Genomic DNA, 17,787 nt, shown 5'->3' with positions numbered 1-17,787 from the left:
CCATCCAGGTGTTGCAGACTTAAGAACATTTCATTTGTGCACAATTCATTCATTGATTCTTTTCTCCACCTCCACAGAACCACCCCATCTTGCCTTAACTCTGCATCTTCCTCATCTGCTGCCTCTTTATATAACCTTCTTGGTGACTTTGGTATTATTTAATATTCTTTGCTGCATCTTGAAAAGAAGATCTGTGATTCTTGAAACCAAAAACTGGTGCAAAACTAGCAACCACCCCCAGCTGAGCACCGATACAGTGTTTTAGTCATAACCTCATTGATGGATGGTATTCAGTGACCCTGAACTGCTAATTTCCCCTGAAATGCACCGGTGCCGTCATTCCTGCGGAGGCTTTAATGTGTGTGATTTAAAAGAGATCGCAGCACACAGACTCTCCCAGCGGCGTGAGGGTGGTTGCCTGACACCCGTATCCCTGTAAAGTTTCCAGTGCAGGTGTAATTCCCTGTAAAAGGCCCTGTAATTTACTGCCCTTTGGGAGCAAACAATCAGGGTGTGAAAATCAATGGGATGGCGGGAAGCGATTGGACGCGGTGTCCATGCTCGGATACAGTGCGGCGGCAGTTAGGGTAATTCTTTAATGGTGGGGGATAAAGTTCAACCTATCTAATGCTCTATCACAAGCACATAAATGTTTTACAACGTTGTCGTTTAACCCTTTCTACCCACTCTGCCCCGTGTGCAACCTCTTAGAGAGTGGCCCCAAAGGGTCGAGGTCCACGAGTGTGTGGTGTGCGTGTTAATGGCGTGGTGATGGGGAGGGGTTACCCCCTCATTTCCCTGGGTATGTATTCCTGCTCCTAATGCTTTATAACCTTGTAAAGATAGCCCGAGGCATGTTAGCGTATAGCCGATTTTTAAAATCCCCCAGTTGTTTCAGGGGGGAAGCCATGCAGAAAACACGCATCGAATCATACAAGATGCTGCATGTATAATGCAGCACGCATCACATCATATAGAGCAGTGAACATCACGGACCTCATCTGGCGCAGCATAGCAGAGAAAAAGAACAAATTAGAGTTTTAAACCAACAAGAATGAGAAGAATAATGAGGCGATGGAGCCACGGAATCAGCCCGGACTTCTGCCTCTTTGAGGACTGTGCGAATGGGATCCGTCGTGAGCTCGATGGCGAGGGACGGCGGGGAGGGGAGATCCCACGCTGACTTCCTGTCCGTCTGCGCGTCGCGTCTCAGCTCCAATTCCTTCTGTCACGTGGAGCTCAGAGATCCCATTGTGCCCGCCCAGACCGGCACCATCAGCAATCACTTGTTTCTGATTTATCAGATAGCCGAGGAAATTAATTTTTCTCCGAAATGCACGGTCGGAAATTAGATGGTGAAATTGTGCGAAAGAATCGGTGATTGTTCCCCCGCTGCGCTATCCCTCTGGAGGTTCTGATAACTGCTGATCTCTGTGACACCATTAATGAAAAACTTATTTAGATTCCGGGAGGGGGGGGAGCAGTCTTCCGAGATTTACTTGGAGTATATCTCCTTTCCTTAATGGGACTTGAACCGTTCATTAACAGCCACCTCTTGAAGAAAGTGACCACGATCACTCAGGTCAAAGCTCCCTCCAGAAACACGGGACTCCTTCCTCTGTGAGGTCACTTCCTGTTGACGTGGAAGATCAGGGATTGTGATTGGTCAGGGGAAAAGGATCTTTCTGCAGATATTCTTATATTTATATCAATCCTCATTATTTGTATTTCAGAAATCTGTTTACACAAATAGATTTATGGCCTTTAAAAGAAAAAAACACATCAGAATAAACTGAATCCCATCAATACGGGTTAAAGGGAACATTTACCACATTATCACACTAGTATCTTTAATCTCCCAGCCTCCTTAATAATTCAGAAGATAAAGTTCAAGTACTTCAACAGGGACAACTTGAGTGAGTGTAGTTTAAAAACAGTGCTTTAGAAAGAGCTTAACATTATATACATCGAAAATAATATTAAATAATGTTCTGCTTGTGTTTCTTTCTTCTAGCGTTGCTCCTTTTTTGTATTTTCTGTGGATTTGAAATTTAAGGACACTAAAATACGAGATTGGCCTCAGTAACTTTGTGTGTGTGTGTTGTGTGCGTGTGTGTGTGGAGTGTGTTGTGTCTAATACAATCTTTTCCCAGTAATGGGTTTATGTTGGCCTGTCCTAAGGGTAAAAGATTGCCTACAGTACATATTTTCTCTGCTCATTATCCTTACAGATAGTAAACAAACCTCCGTGCACCTTCCCTCTCAGCCTGCTGAGTGTGCCAGTTTGTTCAAACTCCTTTAACGCGTCTGCAGATAAATATAAATAAGCATAAACGTCTGGTAAACCTTTTAAATCTTCATCGTGTGTGTATTAAAACAGGGACTTGAAGCCATAAACGTGAAACGAACTCGCATTATCGCCATGTTGTGCTGTGTTTGATGATTCACCTTTATTCCTCGCGCACCTTTTATCCCGATAAATTTCTCCTCCACCATTTTCTCAGGATTGAAGGCAAATTGGTTAAAACACTGATCAGAACTTATTACAAAATGGAGTCCTGCTCAGAGAAAGACCCAGTGCATCACTATGAGAGGAAGGATGGAAGGGGCTGAATGGCAGCCGTAGTGGGTGGGGTTAGCAGGCGAGTGGGTGTGTGTGTGTGTGTGTGTGTGTGTGTGTGTGTGTGTGTGTGTGTGTGTGTGTGTGTGTGTAGGGGAGGGTTTCTGGCAGGAATGGGAAAATTAGATTTATTTTTTTTTCAAGGGATGCAGGAGAATTGGAGGTGGGGGCGCTGGGTTCAGCAACAGCACCTCACTGTATTTTATACATTTAAGGTGGAAGAAAATGAAAATATTTTCTGAACACATTTCCATCTGCGCTCTTTCTTTGGGTTGACGTAGACGTGTGCGAGTGTTTCTGTCTTTCTCTCGGTCTGTCTGCATTTAACCCGTCCCGACCCACCCCTCCTTCCTGTTCCCTTTCTCTCTGGCAGATCCCCAAGGTTATGGCATGTCTGGACATCTAATCAGACCAAGCCGCTATGCTAAATATGTTGTGCCCCTCATCCCCACACCCAGCAGTTTACCCCAAACCTTCCATTATGCATTCAAGCCTTTGTCCAGGCTCCAGCACACACCTGCTGTGATAAATGAACACGACCTTGGAAAATAGAAAGGTTGAAGAATGGTGATTCAACTAGTTTAAAAATTCATTTTCTCCCGTGTAGCTGGTGTTCAGCAGGTGCAGAGATAGCGCTCAGTCTTGGCCGTGTCTAATAAAGGAAGGCGCTGGGGCATTCGAAAATTTTCTGACACAAAAATGAGGCACAGGCCGCATATGTGAGGCATTATGGGTAATTTTAGGCAGTTATGGCTCTTGTCCCTTTTGACCCAAAGAGATCAATTTTGCACCTTGTCAGTAGCAATAAAAAATGAACAGCTCTCCTCAGAATGTTCACTTTAAAAATGTTTTTTTTTTGTCCCTTTCTATTTGAGCCCTTTTTTTGAAGCTGCATAGATATATCTTTGTAGAGCAAAATGTATTTACTGGTCATTCTGCAGCTTATCACTGCACGTGGACAGCTGTATACAGGGGAGCTGCCTTAGGGGTTGACAGAGACTATAATTGTGACCTTTCTGGGGAAATAATTCTGCCTCGGCAACCTTTTACCCCACAGCTGCCTGCAGTTCCTACTCCTGACCGGTAGATGGTGCGCCCTCTTCAGGATTCCTCGGTTTCCACACACTGAAGCTTGCTTGCTCACCCGTGACTTGTGAAAGTGCTCTGGGGTAGGCCTCCCTAACCTATCATCTCAACCCCCCACCTCCCCTCCAGCGCCCCCCAGAGCACCCTTTCCATCTCTGCCATCTCCCCCATCGCCTCCCCCGCCTCCCTCTCCATCCAGGGGGCAGAGTCACCGAGGTGGCAGTTCTAACAAGCTGCCAGGGACTGCACAGCTCAAATGAGCCAAATCAAAGAGAAAAGGGGGTGTAGGATAGGTAGCACCATCACCCCCCGACCCCCCCCCCCCCCCCCCCCCCCCACAGCGACGCCATTGTGATGAATTGAAAACGAATTGTGCATTGCTTGACATGATAAGCCCCAGGAAAGCCCCCGTGTTCCGTTGAGGTCGTCAGCCTGACACCCTTCAGACATTAAAAGATGCACAAGAAAACAACAGCGGCGGAATTACTGGCGCGGCAATGACCGCGTAGCCATGAACTGTTGGGAACACAAACATCACAGAGCCGGCGGATTGTACATTAGCACCATACGTCTGAAACGCCCCCCCCCCCCCCACCTTACTCTTTTGGTGTCCTTCATTCTGACAAGGACATGGACCAGGTGGATGTCGGAGGCACCAGTGTTTTTTATTCAGCTCCGGCGACTGCTTGGATGGCTTTAATAACGGAACGCTTCTTATTCTCTGATTCTGAGGTTCTATCTTTCTCTCGGGGTCCGCGATGAAACCGCCCCTACCGAAATGTCCCTGTCCCCTCACTGAGCCCCAGCCTGACACTTCCTGGACACCATTCGAAGATGTCGGCCAGCTTGCACGTGCACAAACACGCACACACGTGCACTCACGTGGCTGCTGCACACTTCATTTAACACACAGATGCAGGGCTTTATGGGGTTTTCTTTCCTCCCTAAATCCAGAAAACAAGGATGTGCACCTTGATTGTAAAAGCCTCTGTTATCATTTCTGCTCACAAATGCTCCTGACGTGGAGGAACAGCCACTGAAATTGCTCAGTCAAGAGACGAGAATAGGAAATGTTGTGTATAATAACCTGAATGGTAATGTTTCCGTTTTAGCCACTATTTGGCCTGTATGTTTGCTCTCCCGGAGCCCTGAACTTACACTGAACCATTTATGAAATGTAATGAATACAGAGATTGTCTGAACCTTTTTCTTTTTTTTTTTTTCCTTTTGGTGTTTTCTAGCCTTTTACAAAAGGGGAAAAAAACCCTTCTCCTTCAGTCCAGTCAACCTTTTCCTTTTTCTAGGACTCTCTTTGTATTTACATTTTCCTCCTCTTGAAATCCTGTACTGGTGCAGAAGCCGGGCTGGAAAGGCTTCAGTGTTTGATGAGCGGCTGATTATTGGCCTCTGACACGAGAATCATAGATAAAAGTTGACTTTTCGACACTCTGCTCCATATCAGAATGGACGCTTGTATGAATTCAAAACCAGATTTAATTCATCATCAGATAAAACTACTAAATAATAGTATTTGCTGAAGGACTTTCTAAATTCTGACACCTCTTCTATACATCCCATAATTAGCTGAATATTGGCGCAGTGATCCTGGGCGCTAACTCATTTCCTCCATGTTTGTTGGGAACATTGTCTTCAGCCTGAATGCTGGTGGTTTTTTTTATTTTTTTATTTTTATTCTTATTATTATTTTGTTTGGTTTTTCCTGAGTGGACACAATAAAAGCAATTTCTCTCCGAAGCCACTCAAACATGAAGGGAACAGACAGAAGAGATTGGAGGAAAATCTGGGCCACAGCAGAATCCAGCCTGCTAACCCCCCAAGACACACACACACACACACACACACACACACACACACACACACACACACACACACCACACACACACACACACTTCATTTCCTCCCTACCCCCCCTCGGAGCCCTGATTCTGCAGGTGAGGTGACGTCTTTGCACAGCTCCAGAAATATTGGGACAGTTTATCAGAAAGATGGAAAACCATAAACGCTAATTCACTGACTCTTAAATTCTTGGAGATTCAAACTAAACGTTTTCACGTTTTATTTTTTTGCCCGTTGGGTCTGACGGTGTATTTGGTGTTGGATACATCTGGCAGGAATCGGCTGATCCTGAGTCAGGACCCGACTGGACCGAACCACATGATATAACCCCCCCCCCCCCCCCCCCCAGAACAACAACATTCCCTCTGACACGTGACCAATTGACACCACAGTCAATGGATCATAAATATGTCATTACATGTTTATACCTCATATTTCAGCTATAGATGTACGTCTCCTAATCACTTCTGTTACGTATATTTTGAGTGTTTTTGTGTGTTTAGTTTTGTGTTTGGGAAAACAAAGCACATTTGTTTTCGTGTTTCACCTCTGACGGGAGGGAAAAACCAAGGTGTGTGTGTGCGTGTGTTTCTCTTCTGTGCCCGCTTTGCAAAAAGAACTCCATAAATAAAGGAAGAGGGCGTTCACTGGTGGGTTTTTTCGTCGCTCCGAGAGCTGTGAATCTTGTCACTCATGTTTTTCATCAACTCCTGTCCAGCGTGCGTGCGGCCGAACCTGGAGATTCCCGCTCAAGCAAGAGCCAGAACTCGTGTTCCTGCTTACACACACACACACACACCCTATAAAACACACAGATTTGCATGGACTTCTTATTTTTTCAGTGGCAAAATGTTTTGCGAGACTAACTAGGATTTGTTGGAGGGGGGACGGGGAGAGAAATCATGTTTTTCCTCAGAAAGCTGGCAACGTGAGCAGAAAACAAGGGAGCTGAGTGTGTACAGTTGTGTTTCAATCCTCACATGGCAGCAGCCTGTTACCATCACTGGTGTTCCCCTCTGCATCTGGCTTCTGCTGCTTGTCAGTTCAGCTGTAGCTGTTTTCATATGTGAGCCATGTTTCTTTTAGAGCACTTTTTTTTTCTTCCTCTGCATCTTGGGTACTTTGTTCATTCAGCCCGAACTTGACATTGTTCTCCCTGCTTATGTTCCAGCCTGTAATGATTGGCTGTGACAAAAGAGACATCTCCCTCCATCTTTTTTTTAAAAAAGGGGGAAAAAGGCCCCAGTGATGGCCTCTCAGACAGCTGTCTTTTACCATTCGTCACGCTTCAGCCTCAGCGTGTAATTTTATTTCTTATTTTATGTCCCTCATGTTTATTTTCTCCTCTTTTCACAGGTAATGTAAAGCCCCCCCCCCCTCAGCACACAGCTGTCTGCTTGAATGAAATAACCTCTTATTCTTTAGGCCTTAATTGGAGTTTAATTGCCCTAATTACATCATTACCTTATGCATGATTAAGATAATTATCTTAGTGTTAAACACTGTGACTTTTTTCTTTTCCCAGTCAGACAGGCAGGATTCCCCTTAATTAGTTAATGAGATTAATTATACTTAGTGTAATTGTGAAAGTTCCCACCTGAAATTCCACTTTCGCACCATTAATAAAAAATCTGTTAATGACACGTGAGCGTCTTTATCAGGGAATATTATTAACGATCATGGCTCTAAATGTGATGCCCAACTGTGTTTCTTTATTACTTTCTAATTTCAACGGGCGCACCTGTGCTGTGGGGAGATTAGTGGCGTTTGGAATCTCCTCGTATTAGATTTACCGTTGTTCTGTATTCATAGATATATGGATTTATTCCAGAAGTGGGAAGGTGGCGTCGGATCTCGGCATCTGCGAAATGACAATTTCTTGTTAAGCATGAGACGGACGCACAAAAGTGACCTAATATCTGGCGCGCTGATGAGTCTGAAACAGACATTAGGTCCATTTCACGGAAACTGCGGCTGGGGTGAGGTCAGCATGCGTTGAATGGTGCTGGATCAATCATCACGGTTAGGCTTTAGTGGAATCTAGCCAGTGGGAAGATGATGGGAGAAGTTGGCCGTCCACGTCTTCCGTCTCTTCCTCCCTCGCTCTGCAGTCACAGGCTGGACTCACTCCTACTGTCACTACCTGTGAAACTGTATTTCACCAAGATGGATGCTTTCTCTTATATTCATGACATCCGGGGAAGCGCAGTCACCTCCAAAACTGTTTAATATGGATGCCGAGAAGACACACACACACACACACACACACACGCGCATAAGAAGCAAACACAGTCACGCAGAGACATATATGTGCTTGCCTGCAAACACGTTGGTTTCTTTCTTCTCTTTTTGCCCCAAAGACGACGCTTGGCTGGTGTTTTGCTCCTGCTGATGATGAAGAGCGGTAGTGACAGTGCGACTCTCTGTAGGGTTGATGCATTACAACACGCCGCTGCCATGTTGCGTAAATTCCCTGTCTCTCCTCATTGAGAACATGGAGGCTTCTCATCTAGCTTGGTACACCCATGCACTTTAGATCCCCCCCCCCCCATTGTTTCATCTCTGGAGTTTCCTAATGACATTCGCTCGGTGCAGTCGAGGCCATTTTAATGGTATTATTGCATCGCCTGTTGTCTTCAGCGAGCATTTTGTTGTTTTTTTTTTTCTCTCCAGGGCTGAGTGACAGTCCATCTCCACATTTGTCGGCGTCCGCGTCGGATCTCTGCACGTCTGTGTGTGTGTGAGTGTGTGTGTGCTCGAGCAGAGTAATCTGCTCAGGTTGGACCCCAGAGAAGGGGAGCCTAGGTAAATTGCAGGGCTGTGGGTGCACGCGAGGATGGTCTGCACATGCGCACTTCGGCGTGCGTTCATTTTTCACCCTGTATTTATTTGCTGTGGCAGAGAGGCTGGGGTGGGGGGGGATCGGGCGGGGTGTGATGGGGTGGGGGTGTCTGTGGGTCAAGGAGGCAGGGGAGACTCACAGATGAGGGGTTTGTGACTGCAGCCATGGAAATAGACAAGATTAATAGGACACCACTGCACACAGATTGGTACCAGCCCACCCTCCCTCCACGCTCCTCGTCGCTCGACCCTTCCTTCACTCGTTCACTGCTACCTTAATATATGTAAGAGATGGATGCCCATGAGTCCTGTGGGGACTGTGTTTCGTTTCATCGGGTCTGTCTTTTTCCCGGCGCTTCAACGGCGAGGCACACAGCCTGCGCCCTGCGCCTGACTCCGCGGGGCCGGCAGCGCCAATTAAACCAGGAGGGAGCGACGTCTGAAACACCAACCGCCATAATTACATTTGTTTATACCATTTTGAACGATGGCTGCCAATTAAACGATCCACTCCTCCATATGTGTGCGGCGTCCTTGCACCACTTTTTGCGCATCCGTACCCCTTATGCGCTACATGCTAATACGGCGGGGCACGTGGGGGCAGAGAGACACCCGGGGAGCTCTTGAATATCTCCATGGCGAATCTCCACCAGCCGTTGTGGGGTTGCAGCATTTTATCCTCTGTGTGCCAGTTTTTTTGTGGAGCTCTGTTGTCGAACTAAACTTAGGTACCATGCCCTAGCTGCAGGTTGCTACGACTCGTTCTTTGGTGAGGGGGAGGAGAGGAATCACAGAGACTGTAGACATCGAGGTTCTGCTCAGAGGTTCACAGGAGAGGGTTTGTGTAATCCTATGCTAAATTCAGCATCAGATCTTTGGGGGAGTTGTGTAAAACCAGTATGTTTTTCTTGTCTTTACTTTTGCTGCGCACCTCAGAAACCGACGGTAGCGCATGGCTTTTCAGCTATCTCACCCTCAAGGCACAATGTACCAGGCTGCTAGGCGGCGTTAGCTTTTCCTCTTCCTCGAGACAGCTAACCCCCTCAAAGCGTGCTGATGTCTGGAGAGGCGATGCCTATGAGCCAAAACCGAGAAGGGAGGGAGTTTCGGGACGGGGTGGGGGGCGAGATAGAGTTGGGGGGCGTTGAATGGAGGAAGGAGGGAGGTAAAATGTGTTTGATTCAAAAAGAAGGGAAAAAATGGGTCCATTTGGTCCTCCTGTTCTTTGTAGAACATTTAGCTTTGACCCTCCCTTACTTTCTGCTACTCCCTCCCACCCGCCTCCCCAAACACATACACAGACAGACACGCGGGGGTCCAGCAGACTCGCCGGATCCCACACCAGCGAGCCCTTTCTGCCTTCACCACTGAGCCGAAGGCTGGCTAACATATACCTTCCATGTATGGTGCGCCTATGTCCAAACTGTTGCAACAGGCAGACACTGAGGGAGGAGAGAGGGAAATGGGGAGAGAGAGTGACAGGAAGGCAGAGAGGGAGGAATAGAGAGGGAGAGTCAGAGTCAAACAGCAGAGGGGTGGGGGGGGAGAGCTTTATATGATGGTTACATGTATATGATGCAGTGAAATATGTCAATTTTAATTCCAAAAAAGGGAAAGGCTTTAGTGTAGCAGCTAAGTGTTCCTCATATTTGTGATGGTCTAGTCCACATAGCTGCAGCCAGAGCCCAGACCAGACCTCCACTGTGCTGACTGAAGGCGACCCAGGGTAAGTTGTGGGCTTCCTTTTTTTCTTTCTCTCTTTTCTCTCTCTCTCTCTCTGATTACGAAGCTGCTGATTGATTGGTTAGAGGCTGTGGATTATCACGGGCCGCTCGTCACCAGGTACCTGATGATGAGAGGAGAGAGACGAGGGGGAGGGGGGAGGAGGGGGGGGTGGGGGTAAGGGGTGGGGGGGTCGGAAAGGAGGGAGGGAAATTAGATGAGCGCGGCCGGCTCTCACGTCTGCCAGATCACGCCAACATCTTTTTTTATTATTATTATTCCAGATTTCTCTGTTTATTACTCAGATGCGCATTTACGTGCGTAAAAAAAATAATAAAAAATTGTAAACAATGGTGTTTGCGCGTTCGTGCGTCGTCTTGATGTGCGGTCCCAGCCTGGCACACGCCTCCACGCCCGCACGCTCAGTCAAGCCGGCGTGTGCTGATGAGGCTGCGCGGAGGGCTCCGCTGATGAGGGGAAGCCAGAGGGGCCTTTTTTGTGAATATGTAGATGAGGGGCATGTGCGCACGGGAGGGGCGAGCGTGCGCCGCACGCGTTCCTGTTTACGCGCTCTCAATGGGAGACAGATTCTGAGCAGATTGGCGGCGATCGGGCACGATCTCGCCCTTGCTTTGTTTTTGGGGCATTTCGTCCCAAAGATGGGAAAAGAAGGAGAAAAGTGTAGATAGGAAAAAAAAATCAGTTGGGGGGAAAATAGAGATTGAGGAGCGGAGAGGAAGAAGCGCTGCAGGGCACATTTTCACCCCATTGACAAGATGTGATGATTGCTGTTTTGCCCTCTTCCCTCCTCCCCTTTACCTCTCCAGACATTTTTCTAATCCATTTGCATGTCAAAGCAGCGGAGGCCGCTGCAGATTAGTGTGAGATGACATAACGATGTAATGAATTAAATGCCCCTGTTTAAGCGGCGCGCTTGGCTGGTGGGAGGCACAGGGGCAAATAAAGGAGGAACAAAACAGGACATCGGCATCGCTTTCCTTACTCACTAATCTCATACGGTGATTAAAGTAACCTTTCTCTGCTTGATTTGATTACAACACTATATCTGCTTTTACTTTTCTGATATGATTACACTTATTTATTCTGGCGGCATGTATATTTTTTGTATGCATCGTTTTCTCTGGATGCAATCAAATATACTGTAACGTAGATATTCGCCATCATGTTTTATCCTAAATATATTTTCTGGGGTGAATTTTTTTCTTCCAATTTTAAATACATTTTTCTACCTTTTAGCTATTCTTCCCCCCGATGTTGATGTACACTACAAGAATCAGCATCCTGTTTTTTTTGGACTTGTTTATATTTCTTTATTTAGTTTAAAATGTCTAAAGTCCCAGACAAGTCCTATATTTAATTATACAGTATTGTGACTCATTGTGAGGATTCATTTCAGACAGGAAAGGTGATGATGGAGGGATGGATGGAGGGATGGATGGAGGGATGGATGGATGGATGGAGGGATGGATGGAGGGAGGGATGGAGGGAGGGATGGAGAAAGGTCACCCAGAAAATTGCGTCTAATCTGAAGAGGGTCTAATCCACAGAGGAGACACTGCTGCTGATGATGAGGGTGAGGAGAACCAGGCTTTTAATCAAAGAATTTGATTGGCTCATTCACAGAAAGGGCTTTTTTAGACCACTTGCCTGTGATTGACTGGACAGTTGGGCTGAGGCCGGAGCCTGTCTGTGACAGCACGCGGAGCTTGTGGCAGCCTGTGACGCGGAGCGGCTCTATGGAGTCGATCAACGTACGGCCAAAGCTGCGTTTTGATGAAGCTGAAACAGACCTGAAACACGACGCCTGGCTCCCTGTGGAGAAACACCTACTGTGTGACAGGAGCTCAAGTGTGTCACTCCTGACATCTCCAGGCAACACACACACACACACACACACACACACGCACACACACACACACACACACACACACACACACACACACACACACACACACACACACACACACACACACACACAAGCTCGTCATGTTTGGACAGCTGGTCAGGGACAGGGAGGCCCGACGTCTCACTAAACTTCACATTCTTCGCACACTATCTTAGTTCTGGTATTGATTTGAGATGTGCTACACAGATTTACTTCTTCTCACCCCTTGGTTGTCTTCTGTTTGCTCAGGGTTTGGGTCTTCTGACTGGGGGAATTCCCTCATGGACTCAGTCCGCTGTGGGGTCATTTTAATACATATGGAATTTACACACATATTTTAGGTCTGATTATTTGAGTTATTACGTCTACTCCAGTGTAAATAGCAGGTTATATTCAGGTTTTCCACCCTAAATAGATCAACCGGTCTTTAAAAAAAGGATTTTTACCTCCCACTCAGCAACATGGCAGCACTGGCTGGTGGAGAGAGGAGAATGTGCATGAATATATTTTTCTACTTTGCGATTTTGCCGTCCCCAGCACGGCCCTGGAGCCGTGTCCAGGCGGGTGTGGCTGCGTGGAGTCAGCTGGCTGGTGCAGGGTGTAATGAGTATGCGCTGTGACAGCTGGGCAAGAGTGTATGGATGCGTTTGGTGGGAGTAATCAGCTGCCGACCATGGGGTGCAAAAGGGTGATGTGAGGCTTTGTGACTGCAGCGTGTACCCCCCCCCCCCCCCCCCCCCCCCACACACACACACACACACGCACACACACACATAGAGGTCCTGTGGGATTGCAAGCTTCACCTCATCTCTATGCTGCTGAATGTATCTCGAGCCGCACAGCTAGTTTATAATCTCCAGACTTCCCTATAAATATCTACATTCCTCATAGGTTAAATCAAGCGTGTGCAGTAATATATTGACCATATTGAATGAACGCATCAATGACACAAATACGGAATTTAAAGGAAGAAATATAGGATGAAAAACATCAACCTCTCTATGTAAAAATGCGGCAAAATTGAATAGTTTCTGCACATTATATATATATAGGGTATATTTTTGGACGTTTGCCTTGTGCAGCTCCACTCAGCCCTTCAAAAGCTACGTCAGAGGCGATAAAGTGCAACTTTTGATGACGCTCGCATTTGTGTGAGGAGGGTGAAAGTTTTGCATGGGTGCGAGCTCTCGCCATGAACTCCTGGCCCCGTCACTCTGGGCCAGTTTTCTGCAGCTCCAGCTTCTCTATAGTCAATGAGGAGGATAGGCGGGGAAGAGGATTATTGGTATTGATCTACCCAGAGGGATCATTAGGCATCACTATCAATTCACCACTCCTAGCACACAGCACCAGCCTGCACAGACATTGCCAATTTGTCCCTATTAGAGAAGCCGGTTTCTGGGTGTCTGCTGTGAGGAGCCGCTCCGGCCCCACTGGAGAATCACACCCCGACCACACTGGGCTTGGCTGCACATTGATACCATGAGGGAGGTGTGGAAGATTCACCACAAGTTGTTTTTTACAGCACACCTGTGTACATTTACCTTATTTATATGGAGTCATTGGTGCTGGAATAGAGTATTTTAGGAGGCTTATCTGGCAAAGCTGGCTGTTGTTGAGCCTGTGCTGCTGAATTAAACCTTCTCTGGTGGAATCAACAGTGCAGAAGGCTGCAGACACCATCAGACCTGCTTCTCCACATATAGATACATTTATAAAATAATATACAGTATAAAGACATGTGGGTATTTACTGTAACATGGGTCTTACCTTGATTATGTTCTCCTTCTTTTCACAATGACCTTATTTTAATTATTACTAATACCACATAAGCATTCGAGTTTTGCCAATAATTATTAGAATGACCAACAACACACATCATGGCGGTTTCCACGACACCAATCTCAAACATTTATTTCTGGATTTTTGCCATCAGATCATCTTTGTAGTGACCAGCCGTTTAAATAAAATCCTCGTTATATCCTGCTAAACGGGAGATTTCTCTTCTGTGTATTGTGGAGACGTATAAAAAGGACATTTTATAACAATGATAATTAAAATGCGTCACCGCCCGGAGCTGATATACATACAGAGAAAGTGGTCCTTTAAAAACAGTCAAAATCTTTGTTGACATGCTTAAAATCAGTTGAATCCCCACAAACCAGACAAACAAGCAAACCTTGTGGCTGACCAAGTGGGTCAGGGAACAGCAGGTGACCTCTTCTCTCACGTCCCTCGACCCCTGGACGTCCCCCCTCCTGCCCTCTAGCTGCCCTCACCGTTACAGTCGGAGACTCAAGAGCTCCGAATGGGCCTGCTGCACATGTTCGTCATCACGAGATGAACTTGTTGTTCATATGTTATTATTTACATCCTGCCGAAAGAAAGCGTTTAAAATAGGAGCGTCGTTACTGGGAACCGTGGCTCCGTGCTGGGCTTCACTGAAGGCTCAGCTGGTTGTGAAACATCTTGCAGGTCTTTTAAGCGCTACAATAAATCACAGCCAACACATTTGAAATTCATCAGCGATAGCATTTTTGCCCTCTTTCTTTCCGAATCGGTTTGGGGAGGTCGGACAACCGCCCCAGATGAAAACGTTCTCCAGGGGCAGAACATGTTGGTCTTCAACCTGGAGGTTCCGCACACAGAAATCAAAGTGCCGCTCTTAATGACTTCAGTCTGGAAAATGTGGTGGGGGTCCTTTTTCTGAGCTGCTATTCCCCAGTCACTGCCCCGCGTTCACACATCCTGATTCACGGGCTGTTCAGAGGATGCTGTGCAGCGTTTTCATGCTAGGTCACCGACCACACAAATGACATATGGAGCGAGTTCTGTTTCATCCGGTCGGCCACACTTCATCAGATACAAAAGCCAAGGAAATATTTATAGGAGCAAATCGTGTGGCAGTAACATGCAGAGGTGCATATGAGATTCAAAAAGAATATATGTGACATAAAAGGTGGGAGAAAGAGTCAAATTTATGACCCGCTGGTGTTGGTCTGCAGCATTTTCACACATCGACCAAAAGAGGGCAGTGTGGCCCACGAGCAGCCGCAATTCATGTTCAGAACATTGTGATCACCTGACACACACACACACACACACACACACACACACACACACACACACACACACACACACACACACACACACACACACACACACACACGCCTTCACCTGGTTGTATACACACCGTCTCTGTACAGAGGTTACTGTGTTTTGGGTTTTTTTTGTTTGCGGATCCTTTCTCTGTGCTCCATACTTAGAATTCAGGATCTGCTTAAATTTATCTCCATTTTAAATCAGCCTCCATCCAAAATGTAGGGCTGTATTTTATTACAACAGCTAGCCCCTTTACTTCACCCTGAACATCAAGGACCTCGGCCCAGATTTACCCGTACAGCGCCAATATAAATGCAGAGGTGAATGTAATACAGAAAGAATGAAACGTAAGTAAAAGCAGAAGGACATTTGTTAAATTAAAAGCACCGCACGGTGTGCCATTTTGTTTCCATCCTCTCTGCGTTTTCATGAGGCGGTGGAGGCAGACTGTCTGGGGCTAATCAGATAAAAACGGGAATCATTCATGATCCCTAAAAATCCTACAAATGAAAAATAAACATATCGCGCAGAGCCAGTGGGGAACGGCGCATGCTTCCACTTCTGTAGATTTTACCCAGAGGACCAGTCAGTGGCAGATCTCGCCAAGGCTGCCTTGGTGTGCGTTTGTGTTGTCTCAGAACATAAGAGCGTGCATGTGTTTTCTGGGGGATGGGGGGGGGGGAAAGGAAAAGAATGGAGAGATGGATGAGGGCAGTTTGGGGGCCCTGGGTGTTTTAATTATCCACTGCTCCGTCGTTGGGTCAGAGCTGGCTATCTCTTCCTGGCTTTATCCCTGTCTCATGATTTGAGCAGCACCTTTATCCTTAAGCCTTCAGCTCCTCTGGCCAAACAAAGGAAAAAGGGAGGGCAAAGATGGGCCTTCGCAGCACTGACTGTGCCACATTTACCATTAATATCCCCCAATCTCCTCTTTTTTTAAAAAAACGTAGCACAGGGCAGAGCGGAGTAACTCAATAAAATGACCCCAGCGAGGCCTGCTGGTGGCGGCCGGGATGGTGGATCCTCCTGCAGTTTTTTTTCAGGCTTTATTTTGGAGGACAGGCAGCGTAGTTCAGCTCCAAAGCTAGAGAGAAGCGCTGGCAGCCGTTCTAAACAAGAGGGGTGAAAGAGCGCGTGTTTATCTTCTTTCTTCCTTCACTCGCTCTGCTTTTCTTTTCTTTCCTTTTCTTCTAAGAGGAGATCGTGGAAATGCCAAGCGCTCCAGAGACGCCGTTGTCTGGTAACACCATCAGTGGTTACTATGGCCATCAGATCATGTGACCTTATTTTGGGGGATTTATTTCAAGGCAGATTCCTCCAATTTCGGTTGGACACATTAATTCCGATACAAATGAATAAAGAACATATATTTGACCCCTTAAATGCCCAAATTAAAACAACCTTTTTATTTAAATAGAATGGGTATTTATTCACCCTCAATTATGTGCAAATATAATTTCTTTGAAAAACAATGTTACATCGTCATGACATTTATTTTTTTAAGTAAACGTTAGGCTGTATATTTGCTATTGAATTTATATTGTCAGTTTTTGTTCACATAAAAATATTTCATTGCAGGTGCTAAATGAATACAGTCCAAAACAACGTATGAGGAAAAAACACTCATTTCCTTCTGTGTTGGTTTCCCTGAAAAGGAAAATCAACAAAGCAGATGTATTTATCAGGGTGTACATAAAAGCTGTGTGTGCACGTATGTGTGTGTGTGTGTGTGCGTGCATGTGCTGTATATCCGGTGTGCTACTCTGTAAATTCTGGACCATACTGTATCTCCATGACAACCTGGTTTTGATGTAGGTTCCCTTCCTGACATTCCCCCCATTTGGGGATGCTTGTGAATTGCCTTTGCCTCTCCTTCAGTCAGCACGTCACATGAAAAAAAGGTGTTGGGGGAGCGAGGGGGTAAGGGAGGGGGTGCACGAGGGGGCAGTATGAGGTATCTAATGGGCGTCTGGTCTGATTGTCCTCAGCCGTGGCAGTAGAGACAAAGCAGATGAATTGTGCAATGGATTCGAAGAGATTGGAGACAAGTGCATGTCAGCAGCCCCTCCATCTCTCTCTTTCTGCCCCCCTCCACCACCACCCACCCTCTTCCCTTCCTCCAGGATGCCTCCCTCTCCATCTCCCCTCTCTTTTTGTCTGACATCCTGAAAAAAGCAGGCGCGACAGCCGCACTCTGCTCCAGCAAAACATTAAAAACAAAATGCAATCCTCACCCGTTTTTTTTCCCCCACCCTTTTATAACCGACACCGGGGCCGACATCCAGCCCGCGGAGCCGCTGTTAATTGTGCTACGCAGCACGACAAATCCTCACAATCTTAATCAGCAGGCAAACAAACGTGGACATTTTGAGATGACAGCATCCATGGAAACACATTAGAGTAAAATGCGCTGATTTAATCAGCTTAAATGGGAACACCGAGCTGAAATCAGGATATTTTTTTGGTTTCTTTCTGTTAAAATGCATTTGAGCAAACACCTACGTGATGTGTTGGGCTCTCGTAATGCTTTCGCCTGGATGCTAACCTAAAGTGCTGATCGACAGCCGGGAGCACAACGTTGTCCTGAACTGAACCTGCAACAGTGAATCTTGGCTAGCTGCTTCTCTGAAGCACCAGCATGACCCCAAGAACC

At 46.6% G+C, this 17,787-nt stretch overlaps 1 protein-coding gene and 1 long non-coding RNA gene across 2 annotated transcripts in view; one reads left to right on the top strand and one right to left on the bottom strand.

The window, feature by feature from the left end:
* Positions 1-857: 857 nt before the first annotated feature.
* Positions 858-2,574, bottom strand: LOC130521624 (uncharacterized). Its single transcript, XR_008949393.1, has 2 exons — positions 2,449-2,574; positions 858-1,633 (listed from the first exon to the last, which is right to left on the bottom strand). It is a non-coding gene; the product is annotated as an uncharacterized LOC130521624 (long non-coding RNA).
* Positions 2,575-9,990: 7,416 nt separating this feature from the next.
* Positions 9,991-17,787, top strand: part of zfhx3b (zinc finger homeobox 3b) — a 229,888-nt gene continuing 222,091 nt past the window's right edge. The window contains exon 1 of the mRNA XM_057025267.1: positions 9,991-10,130. The gene's annotated coding sequence lies outside the window, so the exon portion shown is untranslated. The remainder of the gene's footprint in view (positions 10,131-17,787) is intronic.

The sequence above is a fragment of the Takifugu flavidus genome, chromosome 2, assembly GCF_003711565.1.
Source record: "Takifugu flavidus isolate HTHZ2018 chromosome 2, ASM371156v2, whole genome shotgun sequence".
NCBI lineage: Eukaryota > Metazoa > Chordata > Actinopteri > Tetraodontiformes > Tetraodontidae > Takifugu > Takifugu flavidus.
Note: the sequence above shows the minus strand (reverse complement) of the source record. Positions and strands in the feature narration are given on the sequence as shown.